Source organism: Pinus tabuliformis, chromosome 6 (assembly GCF_031772625.1).
Source record: "Pinus tabuliformis cultivar Carrire ecotype Pingquan chromosome 6, CPIR1, whole genome shotgun sequence".
Lineage (NCBI taxonomy): Eukaryota > Viridiplantae > Streptophyta > Pinopsida > Pinales > Pinaceae > Pinus > Pinus tabuliformis.
Genome location: NC_142292.1, coordinates 539,721,036 through 539,740,038, shown reverse-complemented (window position 1 = coordinate 539,740,038; position 19,003 = coordinate 539,721,036). Strand labels below are relative to the sequence as shown.

Here is a 19,003-nt window from a genome sequence, read left to right as displayed (position 1 = left end):
CTATAACATTATCATTTAACATTACTATAAGACAGGGATTTTGACATTTAAATGGTTGGTCATAGAGTATATTTTAGGTTTTTTATTAAAAATCTCAGGGTATCCAAAATTTTAAAACTTGTTATTTGACATTTAAATAGTTGGTCATAGAGTATATTTTGAGTTGTCTATCAAAAATTTAAATGATTAGTTATACCGTATATTTTGGATTGTCTATCAAAAATTCTAAAATTGTAATTTGAATTTTCAAAAATTTCCAATAAATTTTATTAAAATCATACTAAAATTTCCATTGTTTTCCAATCAAAACTTTAAACTATATTTTAACTTAACTTTTTTATAATTAAATATTTTAATTTCAACTTATTGCTATTTAATTTATATAACCTACTAATAATGAAACATATTTGAAAAATAAACTCTATCTCAAAATTTAAAACATATAAAAATAAATTCAATCTCAAAATTTAAAACATATAATCCACGATTAATCATTTTGAAATAAACTATATCCCAAAATTTAATACATCTCATCCTCAAACGGCTTATTCCAAAATAGTCTCAGCCATATGCAATATTTGTTTGTTAGGAATGCTACCTAACAGGGATGGATTTGACGTTTAATCATTGGTTGTGTTTAACCCTAAATAGTCTCAGCCATCTGCAATATTTGTTGTTTGTAATACTACCTAAAAGGGATGGATTTGACGTTTAATCATTGGTTAGGTTTAATTATTGGTTATGGAGTATGCTGTCTGTAATACTATCTAACAGGGATGGGAGTTGACGTTGAAATGGATGTTATGGAGTTTGAAAAAAATTCTAAATTTGTTTATGATATTTTGGCAGAGTTAAATATTTGAAAATGATAGATGAATATATATAGAGAGTCTTTGGACTTTCAATTTCAATTTTGTTGTTGGTTTATAAAAAATATTAATAATCAATTATTTTTATTATTAATTTTTTTTAATATATTAATTTTGTGTAGTTAGATTGCTGATAGTTGTTCATCAAGGTATGGGGAATTTTGTTTGTTTTTTCTATTATTACAAAACTTTCAAATAAAGTTGTGAAGTATTATATATGCACCATAATTTAGTCACAAAAGTTACAATATATGTTCATAATATTATTCATAAAAGGGAGAATTTTACATTTAAATGGTTAGTTATAGTGTATATTTTGAGTTTTCTATCAAAAATCTCAAAGTACTTAAAATTATGAAACTTGAATTTTACATTTAAATAACTGGTTATAGAATATATTTTGGGTTGTCTATCAAAAATTAGAAAGTATCAAAAATTCTAAAACTTCAATGATAACTTAAATTTCCTAAAAAATTTCTTAGATTTTATCAAAATCATATAGAAATTTCTATTGTTTTCCAAATCAAAACTTTACCTCTTAAACTAAGTAATATATTTTAACCTAAGTAATATATTTTAACCTAATTCTTTTGCATTTAAATATTTTGATCTTTAATTTTATTACTATACAAATTAACCCTACTAACCCTACTACTTACTTAGATTGAATATATTTTTAAAATAAACTCCATCTCAAAATTTAAAATTTATAACCCACAATTAATCAATCATATTACTGAAAATATTTTGAAACAAACTATATGCCAAAATTTAATACATCTCATCCGCAAACAGCTTATTCCACAATATTCTCAGCCATGTGCAATATTTGTTTGTAATACTACCTAACAGGGATGTGATTTGACATCTAATCATTGGTTATGGAGTATGTATGGAAGTCGACGTTGAAATGGATTGTTATGGAGCTGTTGACTGTCCAATATAATTGAAAAAAAACTAATTTTATCTATGAGATTTTGGTAAAGCTAAATAAAATATAGTTTTTGGATTTCATTTTTGTTATTTATTTATAAAAAATATTAATAATTAAATTATTTTTATTATATATTATTTTAATATATTTATATTAGGTAATTAATAATAAAATATGATATTGTTGTTAGTTGTTGTTGATCAGAGTTAAAGTTTTCTTTTTCAAGTGGGGTCAAGAATATAAGGAATTTTGTGTTTTCATTCCAATTAAAAAAAAAATAGATGAAATGATGTTTTTTCTAATATTTTTCCTGGTCAATTTTGTTCAATATATGGTACAGATTTTTAAAAATTATAAATTTAAGTTGTTTAATTTCTAAAATTATAGTGCCTAAGAATTTTTTGAAGGTGTTGAATGCATTTATGTATTTAAAAGTGTCTTTTAAATAATAAGGATCACAATCTAGCTAAAAATTGTATAAAAAAACTACTTCATCTATTAATTAAAACTGTGGTAAAACCTATCATGACTCAGTTGTCAAAACAGCAGTGAGGACAACCATCTCTAGCTGCTAACAACTAATGAGGCTGACTCGTCACCCTTATTCAAGAAAAACCACACAGCAGTGAGGACAACCATCTCTAGCTGCTAACAACTAATGAGGCTGACTCGTCACCCTTATTCAAGAAAAACCACCTGGAATAACCTGCTTTCACTTCTACCACTAGGTCTTGGGTTGTTAACTTTTTTCTTAAATCCTAGAAAGACCAGCTCTTAGCCAAACAATAACACTTTTAAAACATACTCTAGGCCCATATTGATTAAACTACTACACCAACATATTTATTAAAAAGTAAAATAAAATTATTTTACTATTATGGAATGGTCAATATCACTTTTTTCAATGTATAAACCTGCACCATCACATTAATTCAATTCGGTAAACGTATTCAGATATAGGGGAGGGATGTCATTACCTGTGCGCCCTCCCCTCCACTTCGCCTACTGCCACGTGAACTGCATGCATTTCGTACGACAGGCGTCCACCATGGACTGCCACGTGTTGGGCACCATGTCAAGGTAATAAAACACGCTTCTGCATCGTGATTAGGGTTGTTTCCACCTCATTTCTACGATGTGTTGTTTCCCTCTTGTTTTTCTGTTCAGGTCCGGCTGTTGGGCAAAGCCCTCTGTCGATGATGGCACGGGATGGCTCCAGTACCTGCGCGCTTCGTCCGCCATGGTTGAGCTGATGTCTGCGAGACGCTCCCTGTTATTAGGTGAGACACCACCTGGTACCGATGCAGCAAAGTGAAAAATCCAACTTAGAAACAGTTCTTTAGTCATCCATGCATGGGGATGTGCAGCCATGCATGCACCTGGTTCATAGTTCTGTATATAGTTTTTTAGTTGATTTTTACCTTTGGATAGATAAAATCCTGGGATTGAAGTACCAATTGCATTGACACAACATAAAATAGCTATCCACTCCCTGCTCTTAGGCAAAATCTTTGGCACATTTCGGCTCCCTCTTTTGGCAATTACCGCATGCCACAATTCCTCCCTGCCTGTAAACTTGTTTCATCACAGTTCCATATATAGTCTGCTCCATAAGGATGTTTATTGTAAGCACTAGAAAGTGTGTCATAGAACTTTTGCACAACTGCAGGGCGCAAATTTAATGCTCTGTCTCTGTCAAGGCCCTCAGCAGTACACAATACAAGTTCTGGATGCCTTTTTTTAAACCCAAACCACCATGATTTACCAGGAAACCCATCTTTGAATGGGTTTGGCCTCCCTTGACAAATTTGAGCAACTGTGGATTTGAGTTGTATCAACTCTAGCCCATGTCCCAATTGGGCCATCTCTTTACACCACTCAACCACCTCGGCCTCCTCCTCAATCATAATTGTAAGAGGCCCTCTACATTTTTTATGAGTCAGTCCATTTATCCAATAATGTATTGATGAGGGAGGAATACCATGTTTTTTTGCAGATGCCCGAACTGAGTATCCATTAAACTTTATGTCGTCAATTGCAACTAACATTTGTTCTTTTGTCCATCCTCTTATAGCATTGATCTTTTTAGTTGAACTTGCTCCTTGGACTATTGTTGATGGTGGTTCTGTGGCTGATGGTGTGTTAACATCAGCGGCCGTCACATAGTCATCCTCAACAATGTTCCCTGGTGCATTGTTGACATTGACATCAACTGTCATGTCCTCATCAGACGATGTGCATCGCAACTGCACACCCCTTGTCACTCTCCTGCCACTTCTCCTTGTCGAGCAACATAACTTCCTTTTGCTATAGATGCAACTACCTATAAAATTATTGCATGCATTTAGACATTAGAATATTTGTAAATTATGCTTTCATACAAGGCAAAAATACTTCTGCTTTATTACAGGAAATTATCAACATGTATGTTAGTATCCTTGAAAAATCAAATATACAAAATCATTTTGTTGTATGTCTTCAAAATTATCAGTGATTGTTGTTTTTATAACTTGTCTTTACACTTACAATACCATGACTGTATTGATTAGTTTTGTTATATATTTCCCAACAAAGCTATTGTTCAGTTTGACTACTTAAAATATTGTTTTCTTGTTTGTTGTTTTGTTGTTTTCTATAAGTGATTCGCTGACATTGGAATATGTATTATTACAAAAGTCGAAGATTACAAATAGAGTTCATGCCTCAACATCCCTTTCTCCAAACCTGTCCTTTGACCACATCCCTACGTTTCCATTGCAGTGATGTAACTCGATGGAAATGGAAGAAAACATAGATTTTTAGTAACAGCCAAATAGGAAACCAAAAGCCAAATTATCTTGAGTTTCTAGCTTAGTCGATTTTGATTATTACATTCTGAGTCTCTCCATTGACCTTTGTTCACCTATTTACACAGTGTTTTAGCTAAGGCATAAGCAAGAGAAATGTGCACATATATTTTGTTTCACTCTGTCTCGTATCATTTGCTAGTGATATTGCACATGCTAGCATCATTAGAACCATGGCTATGGCCAAGGAAGAAGTTCCTTCACATTCAGTTACTCTATTGATACAACTTGTGATGTTTTGGTTATCGGTAGTTATGTGCATAAAAAGCCTTGAATCCATGCTTTCATCATGTAGAGAAAGAAATGCTCGATAATGGGGTAACTGAAATAAAGGAAAAGTCGGATCATGTTTCCCAGAAATCTTCTCAATTATAATATTTCATAGATTTGACTTCCAAAAAATCGAATTGCATTACTTCGTAGTCTCTCATTGTAAATTACAATTTTCTTTTGCCTCAGAAGATGGGTAGAAAGCTAGGAATAAGCAAGGCAAAAAGCCAAGGAAAAGAGCAAGGCCTGTGACCAAAAAGCGAAAATATACAAATCTAGACAAACTTGATCCATGTAGCACAAAAACAAAACGATAGTCAACACCCATAATTTGCATGACACACATAACATTAGTTTCCAGGTGATAGATCAAGATTAAAGTAAAATCTTGTCTGAGGTCATTCGGAGGATAGGCAACCAAAAGCCAAATTATCTTGAGTTACTAGCTTAGTCGATTTTGATTATTGCATTTTGAGTCTCTCCATTGACCTTTGTTCACCTATTTACACAGTGTTTTAGCTAAGACATAAGCAAGAGAAATGTGCACATATATTTTGTTTCACTCTGTCTCGTATCATTTGCTAGTGATATTGCACATGCTAGCATCATTAGAACCATGGCTATGACCACGGAAGAAGTTCCTTCACATTCAGTTACTCTATTGATCACAACTTGTGATGTTTTGGTTATCGGTAGTTATGTGCATAAAAAGCCTTGAATCCATGCTTTCATCATGCAGAGAAAGAAATCCTCGATAATGTGGTAACTAAAATAAAGGAAAAGTTGGATCATGTTTCCAAGAAATCTTCTCAATTATAATATTTCATAGATTTGACTTCCAAAAAATCGAATTGTATTACTTCGTAGTCTGTCATTGCAAATTACAACTTTCTTTTGCCTCAAAAGATGGGCAGAAAGCTAGGAATAAGCAAGACAAAAAGCCAAGGAAAAGAGGAAGGCCTGTGGCCAAAAAGCGAAAATATCCAAAGCTAGACAAACTTGATCCATGTAGCACAAAAACAAAATGATAGTCAGCACCCATAATTTGCATGACACACATAACATTGGTTTCCAGGTGATAGATCAAGATTAAAGTAAAATCTTATCTTATAAGAATGTTTTTGACATCCTTGGATTAAGCAAATAACACCTTCAATTATATAAATCTACAAAAAAATTTCCATATCTAAGAAAACGAATATATAGAACTTGTTCAAGAAATATACATTGGAAGGGTTGGGGAACTTTTAAGATAACCTACAACAGTAACTATGGGTTGCAGAGTTGCTGTCTACAGTTTGTAATACTGTACTGAAAAGGGATGACGATGATCATATTGATAGTGAGTTGGAAAAAGTGGTGAAGCTTATTATGTATGTGGGCAATAAAGATGTATTTTCTGAATTTTGCAGGAAAGAACTTTCTCGCAGATTGTTGTTCAATAATAAAAAGGTAATTGAAAATCATGAACAGAGTTTGTTGTCAAAGCTCAAGGTTCAGTGTGGTTCATCGCTTACATTCAAGATGGAGACCATGGTTAATGATTTTGTCCTTAACCAAGAAATGCAAGCTACCTTTCATGATATTTCGAAACAACGGAATCATCATACAATAGATTTCTCCCCTGCAATGTTGAATATGGCAATGTGGCCAAACTACCGACGCTCCCAACTTAATCTGCCATCTCAGATGCTTACTTGTGTTGAGATTTTTGAGCACTTCTATTCTACCCAACATAAAAATCGGAAGCTTACATGGACACATTCACTGGGCACGTCTGATATCATCTCCCACTTTGACCACAAGCGTCTAGACATGATAGTAACAACCTACCAAGCAGCTACGCTATTGTTGTTCAATGACTCTCAAAAATTGACTTACGAAGACATTAAATTTCTGTTGAATTTGCCAGATGAAGATGTTGAGAGATTGTTGCATTCACTTGCATGTAGAAATTACAAAATTCTTTTGAAGCAGCCACCCATCAAAACAATAGCTCCACATGATACTTTTGAATTCAATTCTGCTTTTACACATAAAATGGCCAGGATTAAGGTTCCACTTCCCAGCCTCGTGAATGAGAAGAAAAAAGTCACAGGGACGGTGGAAAAAGATAGAAAACCAGCCATTGAAGCCACCATAGTTCGTATCATGAAAAGTAGAAAGGCTTTGCATCATCAATGATTATTGAGTGAATGTATCCAGCAACTTGAAGGCACGTTCAAACCCAACATTAAATCACTGGAAAAAGGCATTAAAGATTTGATATCAAGGGATTTCTTGCGACCAGACCAACAAGATCCCAATATATACATATACGTAACCTGATCAAAACTCCGCTCTTGTGGTGGTGGAGTTAATAAAATGTGGTCATGCATATGTTGATCATCAAACCAAGAGAAGGAAAGGAGTATAGAGAGGAAAAGATAAATTCTCCATGGAGAAATTGACCTATTGCAAAGTCTTTAATGTTGTTTTATGAAATCTAAGTACTCTATTTTCCTTACTGTATGGTTTCATACAAATGGACAACAATATTTTCCTTACTGTATGTTTTCATCTTATAACTCGGTTCCCCTTAACAGTGTTTCCGTTACTATCTATTTTTGTCATATCCTTGTGGTTATATCTTGGTGCTCCTTAACAATATTTTCTTTACAATTTGGTTTCTTCTGATCCTCCTGGTTATATGTCGACTCTTCTTAAGTAGTAGTCATTTGATTATGCTTTTCAATAAAATCTTGTCGGGCACATCAATACGTCTATAAGTCTGAACATAGAAATAGAAATAGGTGAATTGTGAAATAGAACTGTAGGCTGTGTGTTTATTTTCATGAAAGTGAAACTGAATCTGTAAGAAGGTGATTTGTGAAATAGAACTGTAGGCTGTGTGCTGATTTTCATGAAAGTGAAACTAAATCTGTAAGAACGGAAACTGTAAGAACTTTGATAAATGAAAACAGAACTGTAAGAAGAATGTGTTGTAATTGATATAACTAATCTGGATATACTGGCAACTGTTTTGTGATGTTGTCTTCAAGTTCGCTGAATAGTTTGAAAGCATAAGATGCAACTTCAACAATGGTTGAACTTCTTTTATAGCTTTTGGCACTTGAATTTAATTGGTGGACATGGATGGACATGGATTGCAATGGCTTCATTTTGAATGTGTGGTCTGGATTTAATTTGATGTGATCTAAGGTTTGAGAATTTGTTATTTGTTGATCCATGTGCTTTGATATGTTTTAATGAGAAATAGAGTGAATTGGGTGTCATTTATTGCAGTGATTGGGTTTGGGTGTCATTTATTGAACAAAGTGGGTTTAAATGTTATTGGGTTGGGTGTCATTTATTGAACATAAGGGGTTTAGTTGTTGCACAACACAACAATTATCGCTGACATACATTCCCTTTTATTATGTGCAGGTATGGATATTTATTTGCGATACAAAGCTTCAATTCTGATGAGTGGGGGTTGAAGTGACTGCTACTTTATACTTCTGGAATAGACCATTTTGGAAGAATTTATGGTTTTAGCTGTTTTCTAGTTGGGTCAATATGGTTTGCACTCTTAAGTATTAAGATACTATTTATGGACAGTTGTGGTCCTAGTCAATGTATGGGGAAATTTTGGACATAAATTAATACTTATTTATACTTAATGTTATTTATCTTTGTTTAAATATTGATTGTAAAAGTCTCAATTTCTGGTGGTTCGGTGGGACTAGTGCTATATCAATCACTGGTCCCTGCACGACATTAAGAATCTCTCCCCTATTAAACCGCCTTCAATCTTTTTCTATATACAACCATCGAGAAAAGGCGAAACCTCACAACTGTTAGCTGGTTTCTTGACAAGAATGTGCATGGTGGAGAATGTTTGACTTTAAGGATTTGCCATTTTAAACTAAAGTTTCTCCAGTGGAACAAACGCGGAAAAATCTTTGTAGGTATCTTGTGTCAAAGGCCGTGTTACAGTCGTGTGCAACTGATACATTATTAGTGTTAATTCAATACTAAACTCATCTCATATGTCTCGCGGGCGCTGGCAGTATTCTGTGGTATTGACTTTGACGAGTGGCAACTGACAGGCTCACTCACAACAGTGTACTGTGAGTATCTCTGCATTGAGGGTTTGAACGTTTTGCGATTATGAACTACGGCAATAAATAAGTTGCATTAATTGTAGAATATCTCGGGATTTATCCACTCTGATTTGATATGGACAGCCTACATTGCATTGCATTGTCTAGATATTGACTAAATTTTTCCCGTGTATTTATGAACTAATAAATAAGCTGCATTAATGGTAGTATATTTCGGAATTTATCCAGTCTGATTTGATACGGACAGTTTACATTATTGTTCAGATATTGATTATATGTGGTATATATTTGAACTTATCTTCTATGCAGATTTCTGTTTGTCCATTGGGTATACAGAGTCTGCGGTTAATGTAAAGATGGTTTCATCACAGAATCTGCAGCGAATGTAAAGATGGTTTCATGATTTCTACATTATTAAATACGCAGAATTTGTACTTAACATAAAGATGGTTCAATGTAAAGTTGATTGTTGTATGGACCAACTTAGATACTATAATGTTAAAGACACTAATATTTAATATGGTTCAACGTAAAGTTGATTGTTGTATGGACAAACTTAGACAGTATAATGTTAGAGACACTAATATTTAATACGCATTCAAAGTTAAATTGATCTACACATGGACATTTTTTAAGCTTTTCAATTTATTTTCATTGATATGATAAGCTTTCGAGTTTTAATGATGATTATTTGAAAATGGTTGGTGTTATTACTATTCAATGTACATTAAAAAGTTTAAAGGGTTTATATATTTAATAGTTTTGAAAATTTTAATTTTGGTTTAATGAATTTGTTAATAATTTTAGGGTAGTTATATAAATTAAATAATTGATAAATGATCATAAATTTTAATCTATAATAAATTAAATAGTTGATAAATGAGGATAGTTCTTAATTTATAGTAAATATCAAAATATTTTCATCATACATTTTAAGTAGTTAAAATTAAGCATCATAATACTTTTATAATATCATGGATATTTTAAAGTTGAAAATAAGTTTTGTTACAATAACTTGGGCCAATATCATAGTTAATCAATACCACATGCCCAATCAATCATAATTCATGTCATATGACACATGTTCATATAACATTAACCACATTAACGTGACATTTTTTAATAAATGAAATTTAATTAAAAGGAAAAAAATGCATAACTATTTTGAAAATAAATCTTAACTTTTAATTTGTGTGTTATTACTAAAAATATTTTAAAATATTTTATGGAAATTAATAATTATTGATGATCAAATTAAAATTATAGATTCCAAAATTATGAATTCCAAAATAGACATATTTATGACATTAATAATTAATCTATAACATATATTTTAAATTTAAAAATTTTACATATTCAATATTTTAAAAGTTTTTCAATTATTTTATCAATTAATGTGGCAAAAAAATTTATGTTAAAAATTAAATTTTAATTTAAAACTAAACAAATTATAAATATTATTATAAAATATATTTTAATTATAAATTTAATTATAGAACATTATTAATATTATTTTATAAAATTTATGTTAAAAATTAAATTTTAATTTAAAATTTTAATTTTAATTTAAAACTAAACAAATTATAAATATTATTATAAAATATATTTTAATTATAAATTTAATTATAGAACATTATTAATATTATTGTAAAATATATTTAAACTTTGAATAAAAAAGCTTTATATTATTATAATTTTATTTTCAAATTTAATATTAACCATATAATAATTTCCTTTTTAAATTTAATATATTATAAAATAAATTAAATTCTTAAAATCAAAGAATCAGATATTTCCCTCCTTATTAACTTATTTCCTTTAAAAACTTTTATTATACTTAAATCAATCTATGCAAATATTTATTATATAATGTTAATATGGGTTATATACTTTAGTTATAATTTCTTTTTAAAAATCACTCTCTTTATATATAAAAATTGTATTTATTGGTTTCATGGAAAAGCTTAAAATAAATTAAATTCTTAAAATCAAAGAATCAGATATTTCCCTTCTTATTAACTTATTTCCTTTAAAAACTTTTATTATACCTAAATCAATCTATGCAAATATTTATTATATAATGTTAATATGGGTTATATACTTTAGTTATAATTTCTTTTTAAAAATCACTCTCTTTATATATAAAAATTGTATTTATTGGTTTCTTGGAAAAGCTTAAAAATAAGATAACAATAAAATTTTATTATATAAATGATTTGAACTTAATGACAAATTATAGATATTTTTAATATTTTTTTATCAATTAGGATATATAATATTAATAATTATTATATTAGTTGTTTAACTGTTAGATGTTTTTGTCTTTTATCCTAGAATTGATAATACAATTTTTGATAAAAATAATGAATCTAAATTGTTTAAGATATGTTTTTTTAGTATATAAATAAATTCAAGGCTTGAAAAACCTTAAAACACTAGATTTCCGCGCATTACATCTTTTTTTTGCTAAAGCAAGAGTCGTACCTTCTATTTCATTAAATCGGAAAACAAATTACATAAAATACAACAGTCCCAAAGGAACTGTGGGCCAAAGAAATATCTATCTGCTTAAAGCCTAGGTCATCGGGTTTAAGGCTTAAAAACTGAGCCAAGGGCCCACAAACATAACTACAAAACCCTCAAAATACAAGCAAAAGGCGAGACCGTTCGATCCCCCCTCAGAGATCTGACGGATCAGGCTCAAATCAGGGCGAGAACATGCAAACACTTTAAAATTAGAATCGAACCCGATGAGGAAATACAAACCATTCAAAAAGGATTTCGTGTCCGAAAGGGGGGATAACCCTCAAACATGTAGTTCACCCGAAATCCACCGATTCCCACCATGAAGCGAAACAAGCACGGAAGATAACCCTCACTCGGACCTGCATACTTTTCCTTAACCGTCGATTCTCCTTGCCAGATCCAACAACGGAGGATAATATCGCAAGACCTAAAAGCACGGAGAATTACCGCGTGATAAACGACCTGGACCCACCAACATGCTCGCTTAATCTTGATTGTAGAATCGACGTGCTTGATCCAACGGCTGAGGAGCATATCGCATGAGCCAAAAGCGCCGAGAATTACCTCGCGATGAGGATGGTATTCCCTCCCCTCCCTAGGCCACGTGTTGCTTGGTGAGTGGAATCGCTCCCAACTCCAAAATACCGCTTCCAGCTTGAAGGGCATGCGAAAAACCAAAAACCACCCCAAGATCGGTATTACCACCACAGAAAGAAAAACGGGTGTTTTGAGTCTGTCGAAAACGCCTGGACTTCGGCCCCTCGCACCATCCCATCTCCTTAGGTGAAACCATAAGGGCCTGGCGCTTTACCATTCTGCATTTCTTTGATGACCTCATTAACCTCCTCTTCAGTCACTGGCCTATTAAGATTGAAATTTTCCTCTCTTGTTATAAGCCTAGGTATATGCCTTGTTAAGTCCCTGATAAAATGATCTCTGTCTGAAATGGTTTCCTTTGCTATACCTCGAAAGTGTTGAACTAACATAATTTCTATATCTTCATGGGAATTAAGAAGATGACCTCCCTCATCCTTGATCGAAGAGATCCTATTATGAGATCTGTTCGCCATGGTGGATCTGTGGAAAAATCTAGTGTTTCGCTCCCCTTCTTTTAGCCATTGAACTCTAGATTTTTGTCTCCAAAATATTTCCTCTTGTTTACATAAATTCTCCCAGTCTTATTGATGTTTGGTGACTTGATCATTTATGACTTTATCAAATCCATCTGTGATAAGGGCTTGATTGAGTTCCCGCATTTTGTCTTCAATAACTTTTTTCACTTCAAAAATATTTCCAAATTCATTCTTGTTCCAATCTTTAAGTCTGAGCTTGATGTGCTTCAGTGTTTTGTGTAACAGAAACATTCTTGTACCCTAAATATGCAGATCTTCTGTCCACCAATTTGCAATGTTGCTTATGAAATCTGGGTGGGTGAGCTAGATATTCTCAAATCTAAAAGGTCTTTTCTTGGGGGTACCAATGCCCTGAACCTCAAGTTGTACAGGCCAATGGTCCGAGCCTCCAAAGGGGAGAATTCTCGCTATCATTTCCTTGTTGGTGAGCATAAGGTCCTCTGAGATTATGAATTTGTCTAACTTTGAGGCTACTTGAGACTCTCCTCCTCTTTTATTGTTCCAAGTAAAGAGGCCATTACTCATATCAGTGTCAACTAGCTTCATATTATCTATAAAAGTTTGAAATGTTGTAGAGTCTTTGCTTAAAGTTCTGGTTCCCCCTTTTTTCTCCGAAAGTGATTTGATCATGTTGAAGTCCCCACCCATGATCCATGGTACTCCTGCATGTCTATCTCCTAGATCCACAAGAAAATTTAGAAACCTGAGTTTATCATCCATTTTTTGAGGGCCATAAACATTCGTGACCAAATAAGTCTCTCTATCTCCCACAGGGTGAATAACCACTGATAAATAATTCATAGATGCCTCAACATCTATTATGCCAATCTTTTGGGGGTTCCAAAGAGTGAGTATGCCTCCTGCTGTATTATCTGCTTTAACTTCTAGAAACTCAAATCTATTGAGCCATTTGTTGTGAATTTCTTTTATTTTTTGAATGGAACATTTAGTTTCCTAGATAAATATCATATCCAGAGCTTCTTGTTTCATTCTATTGCTAAGTGTTCTTTGATTTCCGCGCATTACATCACTAAAACTTAAGTTTCAAAAAAATCCTACTCAATACCAATCAAAATCAACTTTAAAAAATTACCTTTTATATAAACCTAAAAAAGTAAACTACTTCTTATATTCTATTTATACACCCTCTATCTTCAATCATCACATTTATCTCAATCTATCTGATTTATATAAACCTAAAAAAAAAATAAGCTACTTCTTATTCTATGTATACACCATCTATCTTCAATCATCACATTTATCTCAATCCATCCCATTTATTTATTAATGATAAAATTTCTCCCTTAATTTCTTTATTGCCTAAATGAACCTGACCTAAAACCACGCAGATCCTTAAAGTCGATCGATTGCTAAATGACCTAAAACCACGCAGATCCTTAAAGTCGATCGATTGCTAAATCAACTAAAACCTTATTTTCCTTGAAAATTTTCCAAATGAAATGAACACAAGCCAAACATTTTAAATGTCAGTTACCACTACGAAGCTGCTATTTCTAGCTACTCGAGAAATTCTACTTCAACATGTACCTTAAATGCAAGTGACTAAAGCACATCTGATTTATAACGTATCTGCGCTGTTTGCCTTGAGCCCAACAAACCTTAAATGAAAAGTCTTCAGCCCCCTATTATTATCTTGCTTTTATGGGGCTAGGGTTTCCTCACTGTGCTGTCCACACCCACTCTGAACATGAGAGACTGGTTTTTGCACTGTGTTGTCCACACCCTCTCTGAAACCAACACGATTTTTCATGTTTGTGACTGCATCAATTTTACTGAGTCCACGCAGGTATCCCGTTTTCTGTTTCATTACGTGGTCGGCTGTACACTTCCCAGCGTTTAATCCAACTTTTAATCTCTAGATTCCGTAAACTAGGGAGATTTTCTGGCCTTTAAAAAACCTAGACTAAGGTTATTTAATAATTGAATGGACAAATATCCCGATTCCCTTTATAATGCAATTTGCATAAATTTTACTTAAAACCTTGAAGTGACAAGCAGAATCTGTTAAAACCATTATAGCTTATGATTCCGCCTTGCACTATCTATCACTTAATAATTCTGCCAGAGATCTCTGTTCGATGAATAACTTTTTCCTCCCTGTTACCTCTGATCATTTCACACGTTCATACTTTACCAAGGTACAGAAAGGCATTGATCCCCGTGAAGGATCATGATAATTGAGGAACAATCTCAAACCCATTGACTCTAAAGTCATTATCCACTCTCCATTGCTGGACCCTTTAGAAACTCTAATGGCGTACGACACAACCCTCAAGCATTCGTGCAAATGGCTAACATGATTTGGACCGTATGTAAAACTACCCACAGTACAGGCTGAACTTTCCGTTTATCTATGAAACTCTTTTAATTAGATAGCAGAAATGACTTGCACAGTAACCCAAAGCTTAAAATAGAGGAAAAAGGTTGATTAGTTATGTCACTAACGCGTTTTCAGCATCAGTAAGTTTTCATCAGTCAATGGACAAAACTGGTTTTTTTTCTTTTTCCTTAGAAACTTCTGGCCTATATTAAAAGATTGATTAGTTATGTCACTAACGCATTTTAGTTTTCATCAGTCAATGGACAAAACTGGTTTTTTTTTCCTAGAAACTTCTGGCCTATATTTTGCCTGGAATTTATAGCAGTGATCAATAGGCTCTATAATACTAGGAATCTGTATTAATCTTGGCATTTTGATCCATTTTATCGTTGTACACTCCAAAAAAAAAATATTATTATTTATTAATGAATTCAGCGTTAAGCAATACCTATTATTAAACCATACAATCAAAATCATGATTTAACCTTTAACCAATTTACTTGTTAATGAATTCAGTGTTTATCAACATCTATGATGAAACTGTACAATCAAAATCATGATTTAACCATTAACTCCATTGAATCCTTATGAAAACCTCTAATTATTTTTTCCTTTCTAATTTCAATATTTTATTGTATTCTTGTAAATATTTTATTGTATTCTTGTAAAAATGATCACTCTGCACAATTTAAATTATAATTATATATATATATATAATATATATATATATATAATATATATATATATATAACATTGTTAATTAGATTGTTATCTTTTTTAGTTAGAAGAAATTATTGGAATCTTATTATCTAGATAATTTTCTCAAGTGATATGATAAATTTTGATGTAATGCATTGGAACTAAGAGGTATATTCAATATATTCCTCATATAAAATCTAAACTTATTTTCCATTAAAAAAAAGTATTATATAAGGTTAATTAGATTCAGTTGAAAACCTATTACCATTCTTTTTATCTAAAAGACACACACACACATACCCTACAGAAAAAAATAGTAATTTCATTCAAAGAAAATGATAAAATTACATTTTGCATATGAAAGTTTTATGTGCATTCATGAAAAAAAAACAGTAGAGTTATTAAAACAATAGATTTATACAACCCCTATGTGAAGATCATGAATTTGCATGTGAAATAAAATAGAAGTGGTGATGTTGTAGCCTCCCAAGGCCCTAATGTCATTAATAGACCACCTTTGAAAATGTTGTCTATGTCCTAATGCTTTTCCATATAGATGTGGGAACAAGTGAAATAGTTAATGAAGTTGATCAACCTCTTAGTTTCTTCAAAGATGGGCATGAGAGAAATGCTATAGCAGATTTGAATGTCATTTAACCAATTGATGATGGGCATGGAGTCCCCAAAAACTTGGATGTTTGTTGTGGGGAAAAGTATCCGATGCGGATGACCCTATCCCTACTCTAAAGGTGACAGTCTTTAGCAACAACTGAAAGTAAAGTTTTGATGATTTCCTTTATGAAAGTACAGAGAGAATGAAGAAAGATTAACCAACCTGGTGTCTTTCGCTTAGTCGATCCTTGTCCTCTCTCTTTGTCTCTTGTTCCCAGCTCCTTGCTCTCTTTGCCGGTCCAGCTACACACAGATCCTGCACAAAACAAGAGAGCAAACTACAAGATACAAGTACTCATAACTGACGCATGGATTAGAGTGAATCAAATATACATGTAAATACAATACATCAATGCAATACAAGTATATAGGAGAACATGCAAAACTTTATTGATAGAAGTAACAGGGTTCTGAGAAGGTTACAACCAATGATGGCTCCAATCCAGCGGCACCTCCCCAGCAGCAAGAACTCTCTTCTTCACCTCTAGTAAAACAATCACCCAATAGCTCTAACTGTAAACCAACAGCACCTCCTTGCTTTACACAAAATTCCAGCCTCCTTAGACCTCATAGAAGAGCTCTATATATAGGATAGAAGAAGAGAGGATGAGTCAGCTTGAGACTGACATGAAGCTGCCTTGTGTCCTCTCCCTCTTCAGTTAAACTTCAGTCCTTGAGTCCACTTGGAGATCCTTGCTTACACATGGTGATCAAGTACCTCTTACTCATCACAGGGCGAATCTCATGAACCAAGTGTCAGTTTGGAAGCTTCCTGGGCAGTTGACACCTTGCAGAATGACTGTGCCACTTGGCCAATCTCGCCCAGCGTAGGTAGCCTTCATTAAATCTGACTTCCAGCGCAGGTACAAGGAGGGACAGTTGCATTCCAGCGCAGAAGCTCAGTGGAGCAGCTGACATGATCCAAAATAAGCCTGTTTTGAAGTGTTTTCAGGTGGAGAACTGATTGGAAGTGCTGTTGTTTGATGACCTTGTTCTTTTAGGGGTAAGAACAACATGTTTAGGGACTGAGGATCCCTGTGATTATTGACATTTCATGCTCCATGATGCGAGGCACAAAAATGTCTATAACAGTTGCCCCCTAAAGTATGAGGCCGTTTATCGGGTGAAATGCTTTATCTAGAGGGTCCGAAGTTCATTCCAGTGCTGAGGAGGCGCCCTGTAATACAATACAATACAATACATTATTTTTCATTCTATTTTCATGATCTAGCTGAGGCGGGCATTCCCATGCTCAGCTTTTATAAATACATTTTGGTACATATGACAGACGATCGTCTGAAGGTAGACTGATAATTTTCTGCTGAAATTATCATCCTTTGAGTAGGATGATCATCTGTTGCAATGATGTACATGATAAATGCTTTTATATTTCCTGAATATGTATCGCAGCCCGGATGGATGAAACTAGATCCGGGGTCTTCAAACTCGTTCGATCTTCACTCTAAGTACAAGTCGATCCATGTGAGAATTTCGCTGAAGTCGAACATGGAAAGACATCGCTTGATTACCGGTCAATAATGAAAACCGTTAACAAGCGCGAGAGGAATCACCAATAATGACGATGACCCTCAAGGTACTGCAGTACAATTCACGTGGCGTGAATAAAGGACTTGGCGTCGAACGCCACGCAAAATCTTCTGGTCGAAGGTCATTGATGTATACCTGTCGCCGGAAGTGAGGAACTTGCCATTGAGGCATGCAAGCTTCAAAGTACTGATGGGGGTGTTCCTAGATCAACTTCTTGGATAATTTGCTGAAGTCGACAAGAAGCGATCCGTCAAAGGAGGGCCTTAATGAATCCCACATCAATGACACGGAACGGAGCTAATGATTTTAGTGGAGGTGAAAGCAAATTGTGACATATGATTCAGGGTGGCGATCATGAATGGATGAAGGATAATGTATGGCAGTGGATGGGACACGGTTGACACTTTCAGAATGACCCCTCTTGAACATATAACGACACTGATGCGATGGATCGGTAGCATTACCCCAAATGCGGATGGTTTGGCGAGGACCATGGCGATGAGACCGGTGAATGAAACAACCCAACCCGATGTGGTACGGAGGAAAAGTGTCATGTTCAAGAGTGACTTGCTACCATTAAACTTTGATGTTCTCCCAATTTTTCCCCAGTCATTTCTGACCAGTACCTCTTTATTTTTGTCAAGCTTGAGGAGGATAACATATGCTTGTTCTATAACCTGCCCTTCGGGCAAGCCCATCGCTATGATTTAACGAGCCTAGCGATAGGGAAACTCGTTCTCGTCTAAAGACAAGTTTGTCGCTATTTAATCATTTTAACGAGTCTAACGACAAAGAAAACTCGGTCCTTTTCATTTTTAGAGAGTCTGAAAAGGTACAGAAAGTTAACTCCATAATTCCTTTTTCGTCATCTAATCCCTTAAGTCCGAAAAAGTATAAAACAATACAGAAGGGATGAGTGTTCGGTACTTTTAACGAGCCGAACAAGACAAGCGCTCGATCTTTTTGTGTAATAATCCCTCAGGTCCAAAAAGATTAAAGTCTAAATGAGGGATAGCGTTCCGGTCGTTTAACGAGCTGGAAGGCCAAAACTCGGCAAAC

General features: G+C 33.6%; 1 pseudogene; it reads left to right on the top strand.

Annotated features, from left to right (window-relative positions):
- Nucleotides 1-2,851: 2,851 nt before the first annotated feature.
- Nucleotides 2,852-7,103, top strand: LOC149259658 (cullin-1 pseudogene; annotated as a pseudogene).
- Nucleotides 7,104-19,003: the final 11,900 nt, after the last annotated feature.